The sequence below is a fragment of the Peromyscus californicus genome, unplaced genomic scaffold, assembly GCF_007827085.1.
Source record: "Peromyscus californicus insignis strain IS unplaced genomic scaffold, ASM782708v3 Scaffold_14__1_contigs__length_90479793_seg_2, whole genome shotgun sequence".
Taxonomy (NCBI): domain Eukaryota; kingdom Metazoa; phylum Chordata; class Mammalia; order Rodentia; family Cricetidae; genus Peromyscus; species Peromyscus californicus.
Window position 1 is genome coordinate 60,194,234 of NW_026294436.1, and position 19,748 is coordinate 60,213,981.

The 19,748-nt window shown below is 41.5% G+C and overlaps 1 protein-coding gene across 7 annotated transcripts in view; it reads right to left on the bottom strand.

Annotated features, from left to right (window-relative positions):
- Rgs7 (regulator of G protein signaling 7) overlaps positions 1-19,748 on the bottom strand; it is a 390,273-nt gene that overhangs the window by 343,976 nt on the left and 26,549 nt on the right. Inside the window, exon 1 of one of the 7 annotated variants that reach the window (XM_052737710.1) lies at positions 16,278-16,379. The exons of the other annotated variants lie outside the window; for them this stretch is intronic. The gene's annotated coding sequence lies outside the window, so the exon portion shown is untranslated. Of the gene's footprint in view, positions 1-16,277; positions 16,380-19,748 lie in introns of those variants that run through there. 7 annotated transcript variants of the gene reach the window in all.

Below are 19,748 nucleotides of genomic sequence, written 5' to 3' on the forward strand. Positions count from 1 at the left end.
ACTATACATCCAGCAATTTTTTTTTTTTTGCAGGAAACAGAAAGACTAGGAGATCTAATCCACTCCAAAATTTCAAAATAAAGCATCAATCTTCACTCTGAAACCTATTTACGCCCCTATTTGCAAATCAATAGATAACAACCTGGTACAATTACACAGAAGCACCAGGAGGGAGCCTTTCATTTTACTCTTAGCTAGTCACATGAAAGTGGCACTTGGGTGCTCTCCTCCCAGTTTTATTAGGCCTTTTAAACACGCACTTTTTTTTAAAGCAAAACTGAAGGGAAAGCACCTGTTTTCATACACTATCTCTCTCTCTTCACACACAGCCCCCTCTGCTATCAAAATCCTGCATGAAAACCTAGCGTTCATTGAAATCAGTCAGCCCATTGCAGCGCATCGTAACCACCCAAAGTCTACAAAGAGTGAACAAGTGTCAACCTGAATGCTGTGCTCTATCTTGAAATTGGCACTGCTAAATAAATTAGTCCTTTCCTTCTGTATCCTGCCTCATTCAAATTGTCAGGACCTGGGCAGAGCATAGCCACATTCTTTGTCTAAAATGTAACATGAATGGCCTCCAGCACTGTTGCTGACAGAGTCCTACTGCTCTCTGACACCTCATGAGCAGCCTTTCCTGTTCATATTTACATCAGCATATAGACTGCCTAGCCCCCAACCCCCCACCGGCATTGCCCAGCAGACTCTGCTTACAGCGCCTCAGGGATTCAGTAGCCCACAACTCCAGAGTTTTCCACATTCCTCTCACAAACCAGTTCCAAGACCTATGCAACACCTTTCAGTTCCCATTTTATGTGTCTGCTGTTTTCCTCACAGCTGCAACAAAATACCTGACAGAAACAAGAAGAGAAGTTTGTTTTCCTTTGTGGTTCACAGGGCACAGCAGGAAGGTGTGGCCAGGAGTTCCATCTGTGGCCACAGGAACGCGTGGCATGGCTTGCACCCCTCAATGGTCAGGCGGCACAGAGCTCAGGCCGGAAACAGAGCTGGCCTATAAACCCTCAAGCCTGGCTTCTAGGCTCCAAGTCCCAAAGGTTTTACAACCTCCCCACACAACAGGACCATACAGAGACCAGGTGTTCATCCACATGAGCTGGTGCAGGACATTCCATAGTCAAACTATAACACTTGCATTTGTAAGGATGGACGATTTGATGGAGTCCAGGGGAGGTAATATCAGGTCTAGTCAACAACATACTGCTATCAATAAAACTCAGGTATTTCGTGAATTAAACCACAATTACAATGTGTCATAATAATAACTTTTAGAGACTTGTCCTGAAAAAAAAAATGCTTTATTGGCTAACAACCAAAGTTGACAATGAACTTCATTCTGACATATTATTCAAAGGCATTCAAAACTGTCCAGATCTTCTATGTACTATAATAATTGCTTAAATTCTCCAAAGAATTGTATGTTTCCTTAGGTAAAGTCTTGAAAGGTTTTAAATGGGTTTTTTTCCCCTGCTACTTTCTAAGTGTTAATGAAATAATTTACAAATATATATTTTCCCAACACTTCTAAGTGGTATCTCCTGATTTAGTTTGAAAGAAAGAGAGGAAAGTAAGGGGGCGGGAGGAGAGAAGCATTGTCAGAAAGCTAGGTCTGAATTTGCATCACATTGCATCACACTCCATCTCACATGGCTAAACCAAGTTCCAGCAGTGGACTATTCACACTCAGAATCTCAGGTACAACCATCATCAATGATGAACATTTGGGAAAGTATACATTAAAGCAGAATGTGTATTTATAGACAGGACAAAAGCATCCCAGAGCTGAATGGGCTACAAATGACTCTCACAGGTTTCACCATCTCTCTCTCTCTCTCTCTCTCTCTCTCTCTCTCTCTCTCTCTCTCTCTTTTTCATGAAATAGACATATAACTGTAAGGTGACTTCTCAGAGTGTCATCCCTAGTCACTGTGCCCATACAGCAAAATGCAGCTGGAAATGGTTGTGTGCCTATAAACATGGAATTAAGACCATGTCAGATCCCTCTCTCCTTCCCTCCCATCTTGATTCTCTCTTTTCTCCTCCCCCTACACACATAGCTACACACTCACATGAGCATGTACACATAAACATAGAAACATACTATACACATATACCCGCCACACATACACACACACACACACACACACACACACACACACCTAAATTGGAACAGAAGAGGCTAGCTTGCAAATAGATGTTAGATGACTGGTTGCCCCAGCATTTCCTCCCATGGCATATTAACAATAAAGTAATGAAATGGTCTCTAATGGAGAAAAGCCATTTTAGAAGATGAAACTGAAGCCCTTAGCAGGCAAATCAGGATTTGTCCATCTGTTAAGTGTGTTTTGCTCAAATTGGTTTTTATCAAAAGATTCTTTTGTGTTTCCTCTGGCTTGGTTATTATTTTCCCAGCTTGGCTATAAATGTGATCATAGAAAGTGCCCTGTTCCTGTCTAATACCTACTTGCAATTTGCTGAACGAGTCTTTCATAGAGGACCCTGAGAACATCCAAACACAGTCCACATGTGTCCTGAAAGCACACTCTCTGGGCTCCTCCCCAGTGATTAACTGGTTAAGGGGATACTTTCTAAATCTATTGCCTGTTCATAGAGCTACACTGACGAAGAGGCTAATGGAAATTGGCGTGGCCAACTGAAATGAGAGATAAATAGCAAATATGTGCACTATAAAATAACATCAGGCTGTTTGGAGTGCATCAATTACACGGGCACCTCCTACTGAGTGAAGGCAGCGAGCAGGCATTCTGAGTGTATTCCTGTCAAGTCACTACCATATTCCAACAAACTCCTCTGAGAGCTTCATGTATCGGGGCCTACAAAAGGGCTCAGAGGGTAAAGTCACTTGCCACCAACTCTGAAGACCTGAGTTTGACCTTCAGGACCCACAAATGGTGCAAGGAGAGAACCCCTGACCACCACATGTGCACCAGGGTGTACACACACACACACACACACACACACACACACACACACACACCAGATATACAACAAAATAAATAAATAAAATGTAACCTTAAAGGAGAGAAATAAAAAGACCTTCAGGTATCATTCAAGCCCTCTAAAACACACAGCTGTCATCTAAAATACTAAAATCTAGAAAATAGAGAATGAGAATGTGTTCTTCCACCAACCACCCATCATACAACAGACATTTGGCTAGGCACCATTCATTAATTATGTCGAGATGAGAATGCCTCTGCTGTGGAAGAGAAATCCCACAGGAAGAAGAGTCACTTCTGCTTGCTACTCTGCCATGTCTCCAGAGTCAGACACACAAGAAATGCCCAGCTAATAACTCTGAATAAGTGACAGAATAGATGGGATGGCTTTCCAAAGGATCGACTGTCCACCAGCTCCCCAGCCTTTGCTGGCTGACCTTGTGAAGACTCCCAGCACCCTTGGCCTATGGGTCCAGACCCCAGAGGCATGAGGAAAGGTGTGATACTTCAGCTGTTCGCCTCCCTCCCACGGTTGATTGCATTCCTGTGATGTCACACACCTGGAAGACTCATGTGGATGGAGGGGCACTCTCCTCCTCACTAAGGAGAAATCAGGAATGACTCTGGAGATGATGATCTTTATTCTTCTTCAAGGACCTGTTTCAGACAATGATGCCACTTGGAAACAGTGTCCTTGCAGTTGCTAGGGAGATGAGAATGCAGCAGGGTGAGGGGACAGTGAGTGCTTCCAATGGTCTGCAGCCCAGGGCACAGTGACCAGAATGGAGACAGAGAGGGCCAACCTGGCCTCCTAGCCCAACCCTTCAGTCTGTGTAGATGATCCTGTTTTGGTTTCCTGTTTAGAATGACTAAATTATTAGCCTGCAACGGCTGCATTCTGAATATTTTCATTGTATTTACCTTGTTGACTGCTAAGGCACATGGCAGCAAAAACAGAACAGCTTTGTGTTTGACACCGAGGGAGATCATTCACCTGGTGAAGCGTCACACTCTAGACATCTGCCCTTCAGGATGGCAAAGAGGGACTGGGCAAATTGTCTGGAATCCATGGGTCCTTTACATAAGAGCCCCAAGAAGGAGTAAGCTCAGCTGGAAGCACTTCAGATGGCCTGGGTTAGAAAGGGTTGCTAAGTGCTCTCTGAGATTTTTTCAGGAACATAAGAAAAGTGCCCCAACCCGAGACATCTCTACCAGGTCTCAGGCCGTCTTTGAAGGCATGATCTTCAGGCCTGTTTAGTGACTCAGCCACTGTAGTAACATTGAGTCCACTGTCTTGGGTTCTTTTAGTTGAATGCACACAGAGATAACAATTCGTCAAGGAAAAGAAGCGGAGAGGTTACTAAGGGAACCTTCTCATAATAAATTTCTGATGCAGAACTTTTTTCAAAATCATGCAGAATATTTAAATTTTTACTGGCTGATAGTAAGTATACATCCTTATGCAGTGTAGTGTGGTGTTTTGGTATATATAGAGAGAACTGATTTGTTCGTAGGTTACCTGCCATCTCAGACATTCGTCACTTCTTTTCAGGAAAACATTCAATATCCTCTCTTCTAGTTGCTTTGTATTACTGAACACTATATCATGGCCTGTCTCCATCCTCTTTGTTCTCTCTCTCTCTCTCTCTCTCTCTCTCTCTCTCTCTCTCTCTCTCTCTCTCTCTCTCTCTCTCTGTGTGTGTGTGTGTGTGTGTGTGTGTGTGTGTGTGTGTGTGTGTGTGTTGATGTATATGATTGTGTGAGTAAACATTGGATCTCTTCCTCAATCACTCTACACGTTATTTTTTTCAGACAGGCTCTCTCATGTAACCTGGAGCTCATTGGTCAGTGCTGATATTACCAATACATGCCACCACCCCTGACCTTTTCCATAGGTGCTGAAATCCAAATGCAGGGCCTCATGCTTGAATGGGAAGTTGTATACCAACTGAGCCTTGTCTCTGGGTCCTTCTTGTGAATTTTGGGAGTTACACAGACCAGTGACTGCAGCTCAGGCTCCCTTTGTCCTCTGGTTTTGTGCTCCCCACTCTAAACTGAGGACTGTACTCATCTCTGGGACATTAACAACTATGTGAGCAAACAAGAAACGAAGGCTGCTCACTTAGTTTTTTGACTTTTATCTCAGTAACTCCTCTCCAGTGATAATCAGGATATGCAAATACTCAATCAAAAATGACAAAGTAAGCAACCCAAGAAGTCATAAAGAAAGGACATCACCAGACACCACAGGCCTATGGAAGCTACTGGGGATATTCAGAGGGTCTTATGCATGTCAGACAAATGCTCTATCATCGACATTCCCAGCCATATAAAACACAATTTTAATCTCTCTCTCTCTCTCTCTCTCTCTCTCTCTCTCTCTCTCTCTCTCTCTGTGTGTGTGTGTGTGTGTGTGTGTGTGTGTGTGTGTGTGTGTGTGTGTGTGCACATGGAATTGACTTTACGTGTGTGACTACAGACTCATGGAGTGGTCAGAGGACAACCTTGGGTGGTGGTCCTTGTCTTCTACATTATTTGAAGCAGACTCTCTTGGTTTTCTTTCCATTGGGTAGGCCAGGCTAGCTGGCCTGGAGCCTTCCAGGGATTCTCCTGTCTCCACCTCCCATCTCCCCATAAGAGTACTAGAATTGCAAATGTTCCTGCTGCAAATCATACAGCGTCCACCTCCTAGACAAAGAAATACCAGCAAGAAAGACTGTTCAAAAAGGGAGAAGTAGTCTTCCCCAGGGAGGTGCCCCCTAATTGGTTATCCAATACCAGGTGGTCAGCTCTAAAATTGTATACATTCAAACAACACTAAATGGACTCAGCACTTTGTATTTATATGTTGATGCATTTTCATATACATATATATATATATGTAACAACAGTAATTGTAAAAATGAGACCATGAATTTGAGAGGTACCAAGGGAGATCTGAGAGGGAGTTGAAGAGAGGACAGAGAGGATGAAATGTAATTATATTTTAATTGCAAAAATTATTTAATTAAAAATATTCACACTACACACTTGGCTCTTTATGGGTTCTGGGGATTTATTCACACTCACGCCCTCACATTTATGTAGAAAGACCTTTCATGCCCCGAGATATCTTCCCAGTGCCCCCAAACCAACCTTCTAAGGCACTGACAACAGGCACTGACATTTGTCATTGGGTATGAAGTTTAGCCAGGGTCCTCATCTAATACAGCATTAAAACAGTGATGGATGTGCTCAAGTTGATAAATGATAGAAGTCAGAGGAATGTTATGCTATAGTGTTATCTCTCACAGTGTCTTTTCCTATAAACGAGTGCTGATGTACTGAAAATTGAGGAATGATACAGATTGTGACATTTGATTCTCTGGCATGGGAGGCAAGACAAAATGCAAATGTTTGAATTAATCTCATATTACAACTGCATTTGCCATGTACAGATTCCCAAATCACCATGACTGCCTCAGTATAACGGCTCACCAAACAGGGCCCAGACTCAATTGTAATGTTCTTTTTAATATGTATTTTGTTAGTCCTTTCTAAAATAATACTAAATAAACATAGTTCTTTGGTGTACAAAATGTACAGTAAAATGTACAAAGCTTATGAGCAAAGAAAACAGCACTAGAGATACAACATTCTGAAAAATAATCATCTGTAGCAAATAAAATAGAAATATGGGGACTTAATTAAAATGTCAGCATGCTTCCTTTATATTACTTCATTAAGAAATACAAATACTAAAGAGTCATGTATTTTGCAGATAATACATGCTTTCCATAATGAAAAAGGCTATGAAAGTAGGCTTATAGAATAAAGCACCCCAAGGGTGGCTGCTATGGGTTACTTAAGGTCCTGGAAAGAAGGCAGTCTGAAATCATTTGCATCACCAGAGGGGGTGGGCGTGGCTCATCACTCAGGTCTAAACCATGAAAGGGCCAGCAGATGGTTGAGAAATGGGCTTTTGCTGGTTTCTATGTGACTCAGTTGGTCTGGGTACAGTAACCTTCATTTAGTCAACAATGACATTGTGCATGCACAAGTGTGAGAGTCCCATTTCATTCAAACTGCAATCCTAACATGTCAGCTGTCACAGGCCAACTTTGTGTTTGCAAATGAGCACTGGAATCAAAGCGACTGTGTTAGGGAATGCTTCCCCAAACTGGACACACAGAACTGCAGAGTACTCCAATCCCCTGACCTCCTTTGCCCCTGCTATTTATGTAAACACAAACAGCAATGGCTGCCCTAAGCAGCTCTTCTCCCAGGGAACACTGGACTCTGGGACGTTGAGGGCTGCAGGAGCTGACTTCTCTGCACCATGGGGTCTTCTTCGGATTTTGTTACCTTTGAGCCTCACAGAGGATATTTAATTAGGGAATTAAGATCACTAACTGGTAGATTTTTATTTGCCGATCATACACACTTTTTTATAGAATACAAGATGTGCATGGTGGTACAGACCTGTAATCTCAGCAATGGTGAGGCAATGGCAGAAGGTATGCCAGGTTGAACCCAGCAGTAGCTACCTAGTTAAGACCAATAGTAAAAACACTCAAGGAAGGAAGGAAGAAAGGAAGGGAGGGAAGGAGGGAGGGAGGGAGAAAAAAAGAAAGGCAGCAAAAAAATTAAGAAGTGATGGATCACTTAGTGTTATTTCCTTTTAATACAATTTAATGAACTTATATAATTTAATATTAGATAATTGTTATATTTACCAGTCAGCACATGAATGCCTAGAGAATTTAACAATTGGCTCCTGTGTATCAATTACCTCAGTACCTCATGGCAGCCTGGTCTCCAGCAAGCGGCTTAACAGGACTCTCTGAAGCCACTAGGGAAAGACCTGCCTCTGCCTTGCTGTCTTCTTCTCTTGGAGGGTCTCTCCATGCGCCTGACAACAGCTCTCGAATCCAACCCTGAGCCCTCAAACAGCCTTCCTAGAATTCCCCTGGGGACCCATGGCCCTAAGGACCACACATCCCACCACAGCAGGACTGTGATAAGGTTCTGAGGACAGACAATCATCAGTGAATACCCAAGAATGAGTGTGTGCCCCCTATAAAACATTGCATCACAGAATAACAACCTTTACTGCTGACACTGGGCATGTCGAGGCATGAGACTTGGTTCCTTAGGACCACCAGTTGCTGCTGGTGTGTGTTTTTAGGGTCTGAACCAATCTTCCAAGGCCGATGAACATTACCATTCCCTTGGTTAAGCCCAAGACAACATTTGACAGCCAATGGTGAATCATAGACGCTCTCCTAGTTGCATGATTTTCCCTTTCAAGGCCTTAGCTTTCCCTCTTGCTTTGCATACTTCTGATTAAAAAAGAAAATCTCCAGGCATTCTGATGTGGACTCACTTGAACTTCTCAACTGAGAGCTGAGTATAGCATCTATTTCTTGTCCAGTCTGTGGATCCATGCTACGTCTCCTGCCATTCAGGAGTTCACAGTTAAAGGGAATTATTTTGATCAAATGATTAAATAGATATAGGCAGAGGTTAAAATAATTGTCAATATAAGAACCATACAAATATTTTATCATCAGGGTGTGACTCAGAGATAGGGAACTTGCCTAGCATTTGTAATACCTGGGTTTCCAATTCTAACACCATCAAAAAAAAAAAAAATCAAAGTTATCGTCTATTTTAAAATTCAAGCACCACATTCCCAGAACCATCTCATTTTTAATAATAAATCTTAAAACCTGGAAGCAGGGACTGGTGGCACATTTTTGTAATCCCAGGGCTTGGGAAATGGAGGTAGGAGGGTTGAGTTCAAGTTCATCCTCAGCTGTATAATAAGTACAAGGCCAACCTAAGCTACAGAAACAGTCTCTACCTCTTTCCAACTCCCCGTTCCAAAATCAACATAGCAAAATAATAGTTATCTTGACCATCTCACATTAAGTTGTTTGGAACATATCAAGAGAGAGCATCAAAATGTTCCTCTTTAAAGAGTCAGTTCTCATGTTTGATGGCATCTTAAATTAGTCTAAGCAGAGAAAAGCACTAGCCAGCACGTAAGTACTTCCAGCAAGAGGATTTGCAACAAGAGCGTTTTTTATTTTAGAGTGTTCTTTTACAAATAGACATGATCGACATTTGTTTTATTTTTCATCATTATAAAGCAGTAAGTATTTGATAGTTCAATTTTTTATTCAATTACTTCATCTTTAAAAGTCTTCATGGGAGCAACTCATTCAGCACAAAGAGTAAGCCAGGCATGGTGGTGTATGCCCCTATAATCCCAACACTCATGAGATAGAGGCAAGAGAATCACAAGCTGAAGGCCAGTCTCAACAACACAGCCTGAGCTACCTGAGACCTAGTCTCAAAAGGCAAAACAAAATAAATGGTAAGTAGGTTGGCAAGGTGGTGCACACCTTTAATCCCAGCAGAGGCAGATGGATCTTTGTGAGTTCAAGGCCAGCCTCATTTACACAGAGAGTTTCAGGCCAGGCAGAGACACACAGTGAAGTCCTATCATGAAATAATAAATAAATAAAACATGATAAGTAAATAAATATAAAATGGCATGGTACTTGACTTTTTCCTGGAGAAAAGGCAAAAAGAGTCCATCTATGGTGGCACATGTGCAGTCCCCAGTACTATGCAGCTCCAGCAGGAGAAGAGTTTGAAGCCTGCCTCTCAACTTCAAGGAAAAGAAGATAAAAATAGGTGATTCACTAAATCCAATAAAAGGCACTGGTCCATAAATACCAAATGAAGAACAACATGTGGTCATCTGTGGTTTTCAGGTGACTCATCAGGTCATCCGATGGTGAGTCACCAGCCTGAGCTGCTGCAAGAGGAAGCTCTCAGGACTGTGGCACCCACAGGTACATCTCACCTCCATACTCTGTCTTGAATGGCATTATTCAATGTGAGAATTGTAGGATGTAGTCAGCACATGCTAACTGCCCTCCTCCTTTCTACAACAGAAGCCCTTTAATGACCTAATAACAAAGTGTGGATTGACTTTGATTCTTCAAAAGGGGCCCGGAAGATGGCTTATTGGGTAAAGTTCTTGCTGTACAAGCATGAGGAAGTGCTTTCAGGTCCCCAGAACTCATGAAAAACCCATGTGCCAGCACATATCTGTAATCCCAGAGCTTCAGGTGCAGAGACAGCTCCTGGGGTCTTGCTGCCCAGCCAGTCTAGCTGAAATGGTGAACTCCAGGTTCAGTGAGAGACACTGCCTCAAATAATAAGATGGAAGAGAAACTGAGCAAGACACTGATGTCCACCTCTGGCCTCCACACACACCTGTATGGACAAGTGCATCCCATCCACACACATATGCACACATGTATGCACCACACACACACAAATATTGATAAAAATGTCAGGATGTACTAGAATATTTTATCTCTTAATGGCATGAGGAGCTCTATAAGAAAATACATCAGACTATTATAATGATGGTAGAACTCTGACTAGGAGAATTCTGAGCAGTACTCCATATAACTATTTTTCCCATTATCCACATTTCCATGGTTATGCATTAATCTTGGAATGGGTAAAAAAAATTTCAATAAATGAAGATGAAGAGAGAAATCACACATAATTGCATTTACTGTACTTGTTAAATTAAATGTCTCTCAAAATATTTTTTAATTTTATTTGCACTTTAATTTTGAAATTTTTTAATATTTATTTAGTGTGTGTGGTGTGGGGTGGGATGTGTGTGTGTGTGTGTAAACCAGAGAATCATTTACAGGAGTTCATTTTCTCCTTCTACCACTTGGCTCCCAGGAACTGAATGAACTCAGGTCACCAGGCTTGGTGACAAGCACCTTTACCTACTGAGCCACCTTCAGCCCCTGAAAACATGCTTGAATGTCCAAAAAATGCTCTGCTGACCTTTCCCCTAACCATACATAAGGAGTTCCCTGAATCTTCATGCTGACCCCAACTCTGGGCCTTGGGAATGCTGGTGCTCTTATTTTAAGTACCTTTCTCTGTGCTTCTTAGGAACTCCTAGTTTATCCTTCAAAACTCAATAAAAAGCCTTTCTGAGATCCCCCAGTACATTATAAATGTTCATTCCTTGGAAGGAGCTCTCTAGTATTCATCAACTGTAAGCACTCCCTCCCTGTAATAACCATAGAAAGTGTGTTATTCCCAAGTGACTTAGCACAGTGCCTGCTGAATAAAGAGATGAATGAAGGAATAAGCAACTTTGACATTTCTATCATTTAAACAAATGGTTGACCTTTTTTCTTCTTCTCACTTAAATGACCCACTGTTTGCCTAGAATGCTAAACCAAGTAGGTGTTTTCAAACCAGAAAAAGGGTCACAGTCATTTGCGTACGCTCAGTATATTAATTTTATCAAGAATACTCCTTCAATAAATACTAACGTGTTTTACACTGAGTGCCAGGATCTGTGTGAAACACAGAAGAGAGAAACAGGAGGTCTCTTTCCTTAGCAAACTGAGAGACTGGTAGAAATAGGCAGGAAAATCTATAGTTACAATAGATTGGACCAATGTCATATTAAAGCATGTACTTTCCATAGCAAAGGGTGGTGTGGAGTATGGAGACATGCTTTCCGGATTCTAAAGACACAAAAATAACTGTAGCTGTGTCTTCAGTATAAAGCAAAATACAGATTAGAAAGACAACTGCTTAACCAAAAATAATCAATGCAAAAAAAATCTGAAAGTAATATTGATAATTTGAATTACACACATTAGTGCATGCCTATAATCTGTGCACTTGAGGGTCATAAGCAGGAGGATCCATACTTAAGAGCCTGGTAAACACAGCAAAAGCCCGATTTAAAAAAATAAGACAAAACACGCTAAACATTGCTGACTTGGATGGGCAGAAGAAATGGCAAAAATCTGTTAGCAGCGTTTCATAATGGAAGGCTGTGTGACTGCCACTCAAAGTAGAAACCCAGAAAAGGGAACTTTATGAAGATTATAACTTATAAGGATTTAACATGGCTACAATTACTATTTCCAAATTCAGTTTTTCAGTCCAAAGTTGAGAGGGGAGAGGTGTTATATGAACCTGTCCTGGAGGAGGAGAGTAGAGCTCAATTAGGCAAAGCCCATGCCTAATGTGTAAGATCCTAGGTTTGACCCTTAACCTGAACTGTCATTGGGGGTATTCCTTTGGATTCCACTGATGTGGGAAAACAGTCACTCTTCACCATTTCAAGCATCAAAATGATTGCCAATATAGCTCCCCAAAACATGAACTGAGAAAATAAGCTAGGCTCTCTCTCTCTCTCTCTCTCTCTCTCTCTCTCTCTCTCTCTCTCTCTCTCTCTCTCTTTCTCATAAATAAATAAATAACATTACAATAAGCCTAAGTACTTTTTGGTGGTGGTGTTCTCTCCTCTTTGTTTTCAAGCACTTCAGTATGCCCAGCTGGACTTGAACCTGACCTTTCTCTCCAGACATACTGGCTCCCTACAGCTCCACCAGCACACTTGAGTCACTTTGCAAAGGAAAACCTTGATGGAAAACCTTCCTAGGAATCTTCTAACTATTTCAATGTCCATGTCTTTCCAACTTTCATTTCTCAGATCATTATCTCTGGTCACAGAACTTTGCCATTTACACCGAGCAACATGAAAAGTGGGAGGTGTGTGCTGTCTCAGTCATGCCTGAGAATTACCACATATCTATTTACAGCTGGCCTGAGAGCACAAACTGTAACTAGAATCAACAGCTAGAATAGGGAATAAACTTTTATCATCTATTCCACAAGAGAATCCAGAAGGACTTCCTAAAACATAGTTCTAAATGTTTCCTTAGTTCATAGTGTATAATTCTTGTTCACTGATTGTGGAATGAAGTCCAAACTTGTGGTTTGAAATTCACTTTCTTCACTAGTGGCTCCAATATGTCTCCTTTGAAGATGAGAGATATATGTCCCTTGCCAAATCTATATCCTTCCTCAGAAATATCCTCTATTCTCCTTAAGGTTAGATCTATCACTCCCCTGCCTCCATATCTCCTTTTTGTGATTCTGTTTATTCTTTTACTAAATTAACTTTCTTCCTATGTCACCCATCTCTACCTTCCAACCATGGGGTTACAGGCAGACTTGGCCACTTAAGTATCAGGTGGCTCTTGGTTCACCTTATAGATGACATCAGAGGCTGTTTGGATGTAGCCATCTCCAAGAGGAGCTTCCCAGGCACTTGTTCTCTTCTCATACAAAGAGTGTGAAGACAACTCCACCGTCTGACTCTCACTTGTACCTATTCAATTCACACTGGAGTTTCACATGTTGCCACTGTGAATTCAATTATGTGCTACACATGTTGTTTATTGGAGGGAAACTGACCCTTGATCTTAGAAAACACTCGGATTTCTTTGTGTTCCAGCCTCAAACAGCTTTAAAGTCTTTATTGCATAGAATGATACCTGGCAGTATAGCTGTGTCTGGAAATGCTAGCTTGGAAATCAGGTTGCATCTTGCCATGGGAAACCAATGTTGCATAGCCATATGTCAGGACCTCGATGGTCTTCTAGAAAAATAACCCGCAAAGCATAGGAAAGTATTGGAATTTGCAAATTCCCACAAGAGGGAAACATGAAACTTAGAATATTCTGAAGGATGGGAATTCATGCTGCAAGGCCCAGAAAGAAAATGACTTCCACATGCCACCTACTCTGAAACACAGAAACGCAAATTTCATCAAGGTAGAAAGCAAAAAATCCAAGGAACTTTTTGACTTTTTAACTTAATTATTTGAATAACATTTATTCTTGTACACTAAAAACTCCCCAAGATGCTCTGATATTTTCACCTTGAAATAAGCTAGAGAAAAAAAAAATGAAGCACATGATTTCACTTTCTCTGAACAGATGCCTTCCAGGGCACAAGCAACTCTCTACCATTCTGATGGAACAGGGATAGGCAAGCAACCTAATAATGATCTCCTTTACTTGACAGAATTTCAGGAACTGGAAGTGAATCCCCCTCTCAAGACCATCAACTTCAGCCTGCCCAATGATGATCCTATGATCCTATGCCCAACTATTAAAGGTCAAAAGTAAGTTCCAATCTCAAAAGTTTGGATCAAAATAACAGAAGAGTGAGCTGTTGTAATGTTTTAAAGGAAGTAAAAAGACAGCATAGAGGGTGACTACTATTAGTACAACAAGCCAAACAGACATCAAAAAAGGTACAAAGCTAGTCAAGGTCCAGATGTACCAAGATCCTCATCCACTAACTGGCAGGCTGGCGATTATCCTAAAACCCCTACTGTGCACAGCTTTGTGGCTGATCTATGCCCAAATCATTTGCACAGGTTTCAGAAGCTTGCAATCTTGCTATGTAATTTACTAGTAGTCCCTTGAAACATGGGCAAACATCACTACTTTGGGGAGATAATAGAATACAAATTCTTTATTGTAAAGATACCAGGTATCTTTACCTGGTATCATATGATAATTGGATGCATGCATACAATGTATGATGATCAAATCAAGGTTATAAATACATCTATCCCCTCAACATGTATTATTTCTGTGCTGGGAACTTTTATACCCCTCTAGTTAGTTTAAAGTGCATTACTGATAAATGTAAATAATAGTTACCCTACTGGGCTATAGAAAATCAGAATAACCCTTCATATCTTACAACATTTGGTGTCCCCTACTTACCTTTCTCCTGACCCACTCAGTTATTTCATCTTTGAGCCCCCTGTGTCTCATGGTGTGGGAACAGAAACTCAAAGACCTGTTATGAGTGATAATCTCCCATGGTTAGAGCATCCTATATTTATGTTCTAACGCATCACATCCTACTTAAAGCTATGACTACATCCTTTAGAAATACAGATATAGATACAGACGTCCACGTGTCTCCATCCATGACCTCATTTGGAGGACATAAGAATTCCAGTTACGTGGGAAATAGAACCAAAGATGAACTTTACTTCAGTGTGACCAATTTTCCCCCAAAGTCACCACTTTTGAGCACAGCATGGTAAAGCCACAGACATGTGAAGTGGCATGCAGCTCTTTTAAATTAATTCTTACTAAGGGATCACATTGATCCAAGCCAGCAGGAGACCCTTGTACCTACTCATCACGAAGAAATCACATGGCTAGTCCTGGGCCGCTGATTGAATTCAGAGCAGACACAGAGTTGCAAATATGAAAGTACAGAATGACAATTAAAGGAGTATTAACAGGGTAATTAAAGGACTAAATGTATTGTCCATCTGAAGCCTTTCAGTAGGATCTATCTGAATGGATTCAAGGAATCCTTCGTGTTCTCTAAACCCACAGCAGATGCAAGTGCACACAATCTTATAGGAAAGTAGCAACACATGCCTGGTGGAGACATGTGTACTCAGCATTAGGGTCACTGGTGACCTTTGTATAAAGACTATTTGGTGGACCCCACAATGTCCTGCATGGAAAAGATTCTGGCATGGATTTTCCAGCTGGGATTTGTTATGCAGGTGTCTCTTCTGTTTCAGGATGCAATCTACTCACACGGTACGGTACTCTTCATTTGCAATTCTCATCAACTATTGATGGGGGAAGGAGGAGAGGATGGGAGAGAAACAGGAGGAGAAAAAGAACACCTGTATGTGAACTTCTAGAAACTGTTGTTTTTCTCACTCTTCTGAGGAAACAGGATAGCTTAGGGGAGCTGTTAATTATTTTTTTTCTTTTTTCCCCAGTGCCCCAAACACCCCTTATTCAAGAGGCTGCACTGTTAAAGAGTCAAATATAGGCTAGCAGGGATCTACTGGTAAAACAAAGCAATCCCTTTACCACTACACCTAGCAAAGGTCAGCTTCCCCAGAAGCCACCAGCTCGCTCAGGAAAGTCATGAACTTCTTCAAAGCACGGGAAACCTACATTTCCCTCTAGGCTTTGCAGCCACAGAGAGGTCCCCAGCAGACTCTGATCGACAGCGCATTGACAACGTGACTCAGGGACAGTAGAAATCACATCCCAGTGTTTGAAAGCAAATGCAACTGGTCATAATACATACACTATCATAAACAGACTTCCTAAGATTATATCCATTTAGTCTGAATGTTCTCATATAGCAATGCTAAAGATGAACTAAATGGCCTGAAAAGTACAAGTGCATTGACCTAGGATTATGTTTTAAAATAATGCATACCATCCCCATCCTGGCACCCCAATTGTGTTGGTTCATCTGGAGTGAGCAGCAAAGGGACCCCATTCAGCCTTGGTGCTTCTCGAGCTCCATAAAGAATAGGGTAGAACATATGCATCTTCTCTGTATAAATGTCCTCTGCCTAATTTGCATATGAGGTTGGTAAGCGCACAGACTCACCCAGCCATCATCTCCTTTCTCTGCTTCTCTATTCCGGTGCTTCCCTCTCCATCAGTAGTTCTGCAAACTTTGCAGGTATGTCTTACTGGTGGGTCAGCTGGTTCTTTAAAAAAAAAATCCATCTGATTTATCCAAATTTTTATTACATCATGTGTCATTCTAGTTTATTGAAAATCTAGGAGACAGAAATTTATCTTTTGCTTTTTTTTTTTCATATTTACTCATTGGGGTGAGGGGCAGAGTCCATGTGGGAAGGTCAGAGGACAACTGCAGTCAGTTCTCTCCTTCTACCATGTAGGTTCAAGGGGTCGAAATCAGTTGTCAAGGCTTAGCAGTCGAGCTACCTCACCTGTCCACATCTTACTTTTAAAATATACAAGGTAGGTTATAATGATACATTCACTTTTATATTGTGTGTATATGTGTGCACCTCTTTCTGCATGTATGAGTGTGTGCATATGTGTGTGTGTGTGTGTGTGTGTGTGTGTGTGTGTGTGTGTGTGTGTGTGTGTGTGTTGGGTAGAGATCCACTTCAGCTGTCTTCCTCAATTGTACTCCACTTTACTTTTTTGTGACAAGGTCTCTAAATGAACCTGGAGCTTGCCAATGAAGCTAGCCTGAGTGGTCAGTAGACTTTAGGGTCCTCCATCTAGACTTCCCCAGCAATAGGGGGACAGGCATGGGCCACTTCATCCAGCTCTTCTGTGCCTGAGGCTCAGACTTCGATCCTCAGGCATAGGCAGCAAGTATGGCACTTTCCTGACCGAGCTGTCCCTCCAGCCCAAGACTCATTAATGCTTGATGCTCAAAAAACCCCAGGGAAGCAAAAAATAATTGTAGAAAAAGGAACACCCTGCATGGGTGAAGTGAAGTAACTGTAACACCTGCCACACAGTCACTTACACTTTGGTAGGGACAGACCACAGATACCTTCTGAGAACCTCAGTGTTCATGGGAAAGCACAATGTTATCAAACACACAGTACCAGAAATTAACTTCATAAGACCTAATCTCGGGCTAGGGGAATGGCTCAGTGGGTAAAGTATTTGCTGCATAAATACAAAGATCTTAGTCCAGATCTCCAGCACCCACATAAAATTTGCACTCTGCAGCATGCATCTGTAAACTCAGATTGATTGGGAGGCCCTATCTCAAAAATTAGAGAGCAATAGAGGAAGACACCTGAATTCAATCTCTAACTTCCACACATGCATGCAAAAGCATCCTCATACACATACTCAAGTGCATGCAACACTGTATACACACACACACGCACACGCACGCACGCACACGCACGCACGCACGCACGCGCACACACACACTGCAATTTCAAAAGCAAGAACTAAGAAAAACAAGCTGTAATCCATTTAGCATGGATATTTTCAGGTTGTCATGTTGAAGATGATGAACTAAACAGCCTCAGAGTAAAAACATATTGGCATAAGACTATGTCTAAAATAGTACCCAAGAGGCAAGAAGGAAAACCTACACAATTCAATTAAGCATATGGACATCAGCATGTGAGTTACTTGAACTCCATCGTGTGAGTCATTGCTACAGAGAGGGAACCTGCAGCCACAAGGCTGCTTCCCACAGGACATCTGCCGGGGAGGCTGTTCCTCATTGGTTACTGGTAATCAAGAAAAAGTTGACTTAGGTGTATTTAGGCTTTGTGGCTGGCTAAACATGTCCAGCTATTTTAAAAGCCCTTATTGTTAGAATTCCTACAAGAAGAACATAGCAGTTGTGGATCTGAAACTCCTTACTGTCACTTTTCCCAATGACATAATTATGTTTGTAACTCAGTTTTCGAGTTTTGGGGGGAAGGGGAGGGGAGGCTTCAATCATCAATACAGTCCATGAGGCAGAGTGACCACATTTTTAAAAGTAGAAACTAAGACATATTAGAATTGTGGGGTGGGGTTATTTTTAGAATAACTTACATCTTATACTCAAATTACATTTGATTTTGTATTTAATGGCTTTTTTAATGGAAATTTTTCATTAAATAAGAATTGTCACAAAACAGTCTTGGACTGTACATCTGAACCAGGGAGAACCTTTTAAAGTTTAAAAAAAAAATAGCACCCCCAAGTGTTTTACAATGATCTATTCATTTTAACCACGTCTGGTGTTTTAGTTTGGTTTTTCTTAGACTCTCATTATATAACCCAGGCTGGCCCTGAATTTCTGATCCTCCTGCCTCAGCCTCTTGAATTGTAGAAGAGAGTTACCATGCCCACTGCTTATGTTGACATTTTCTTCTTCATATGTAGTAAGGGATGTATTCAGTCTTGCCTTTGTCTCTAGCTAGCAACACTGAACAGACCATTTAGCTTCTAGAAAGTTCCATATCCTCAAATATAAAAGAAAAGATTGCCTGTTCCAAAGGATGCTCTGACACTGACTTGCCAACTAGCGGCCAGAGGTCAAAACAAGTAGCTTTTGGGGGCTGATATAAATTAGAGATGGGGCTGTAGATGTCTGTGACTCTGAGGACTTCCGAGAATCTGACATACTAATTCCTAGCTTAACTACAGAACTGAAAGCCCAGCTCCAGTTGCAACCTGGAATTAAAATCTGTCCTGGCCAATTAAAAAGTGAGTCTTTGTATAAATACAAACTCATTTTCCCACACTCTAATGACCAGTACTTTAACCACATTAATTTAACTCATCTGAACTTCAACCTTCAACCTGCTCTCACCTCTTCTTTCCTGCTGTCCCTTGAGGCTATCCATCTTAACCACTGACAACCAGGCAAGCTTGTCATCTCCAAGGCCTGGCTACTGTGCAAGGCACCTGCTTCAGTGCCTTACATTTCCTTCTTACAGCACTAAGCTCACAAAACCTTGAGTCCTCCTATAGATATTTCAGAACAGGCTCTCCTTAACTTTTGTGAACAACCCAAAATAAATCTACAGGGATGATGTCTTTCATGAAACCCTAGAAATAAAACTGATGCTCAGGCAGCTGGTCTGCCAGAAAGAATAGGATCTCTTTCTTCCCCCAAAACACCTGTACATAGGCTCATACATCAGATCAACAGTAAGTATGAAATAGGAGCCAACAGTACTGGTCCTCAGAGACAATGCTGTTTCTCATTTCCTACATGGGCAGCACAAAGGGGTAAAAATAATCATTTGTGCTTAGCATTGTTATGCTTTCTCTACTAAAAGTCTGGATATCCACAAAATGTCACAAGCAAGCCATCAGCCAAGCCTTCCTGAGAAGCCAACACTGAGATGATCATTCAGTCATCCCTTAATATTTTCAGCATGTGAGCGGAACTTGTATCCATAGCAAAAATGTCTACATCTGAGGTACACTAGTGAGTTATGAATGCAACAGAATTACAAATTTATAAATTTCCTTGATCAGATGCAAAGATACTATCACTGAGAATGAAGGAAGAGCCTGTCTGAGAAAAGGTGTTTGGTCAGGAAAGATCAGAAGGTGTTCAAGGTTGGGT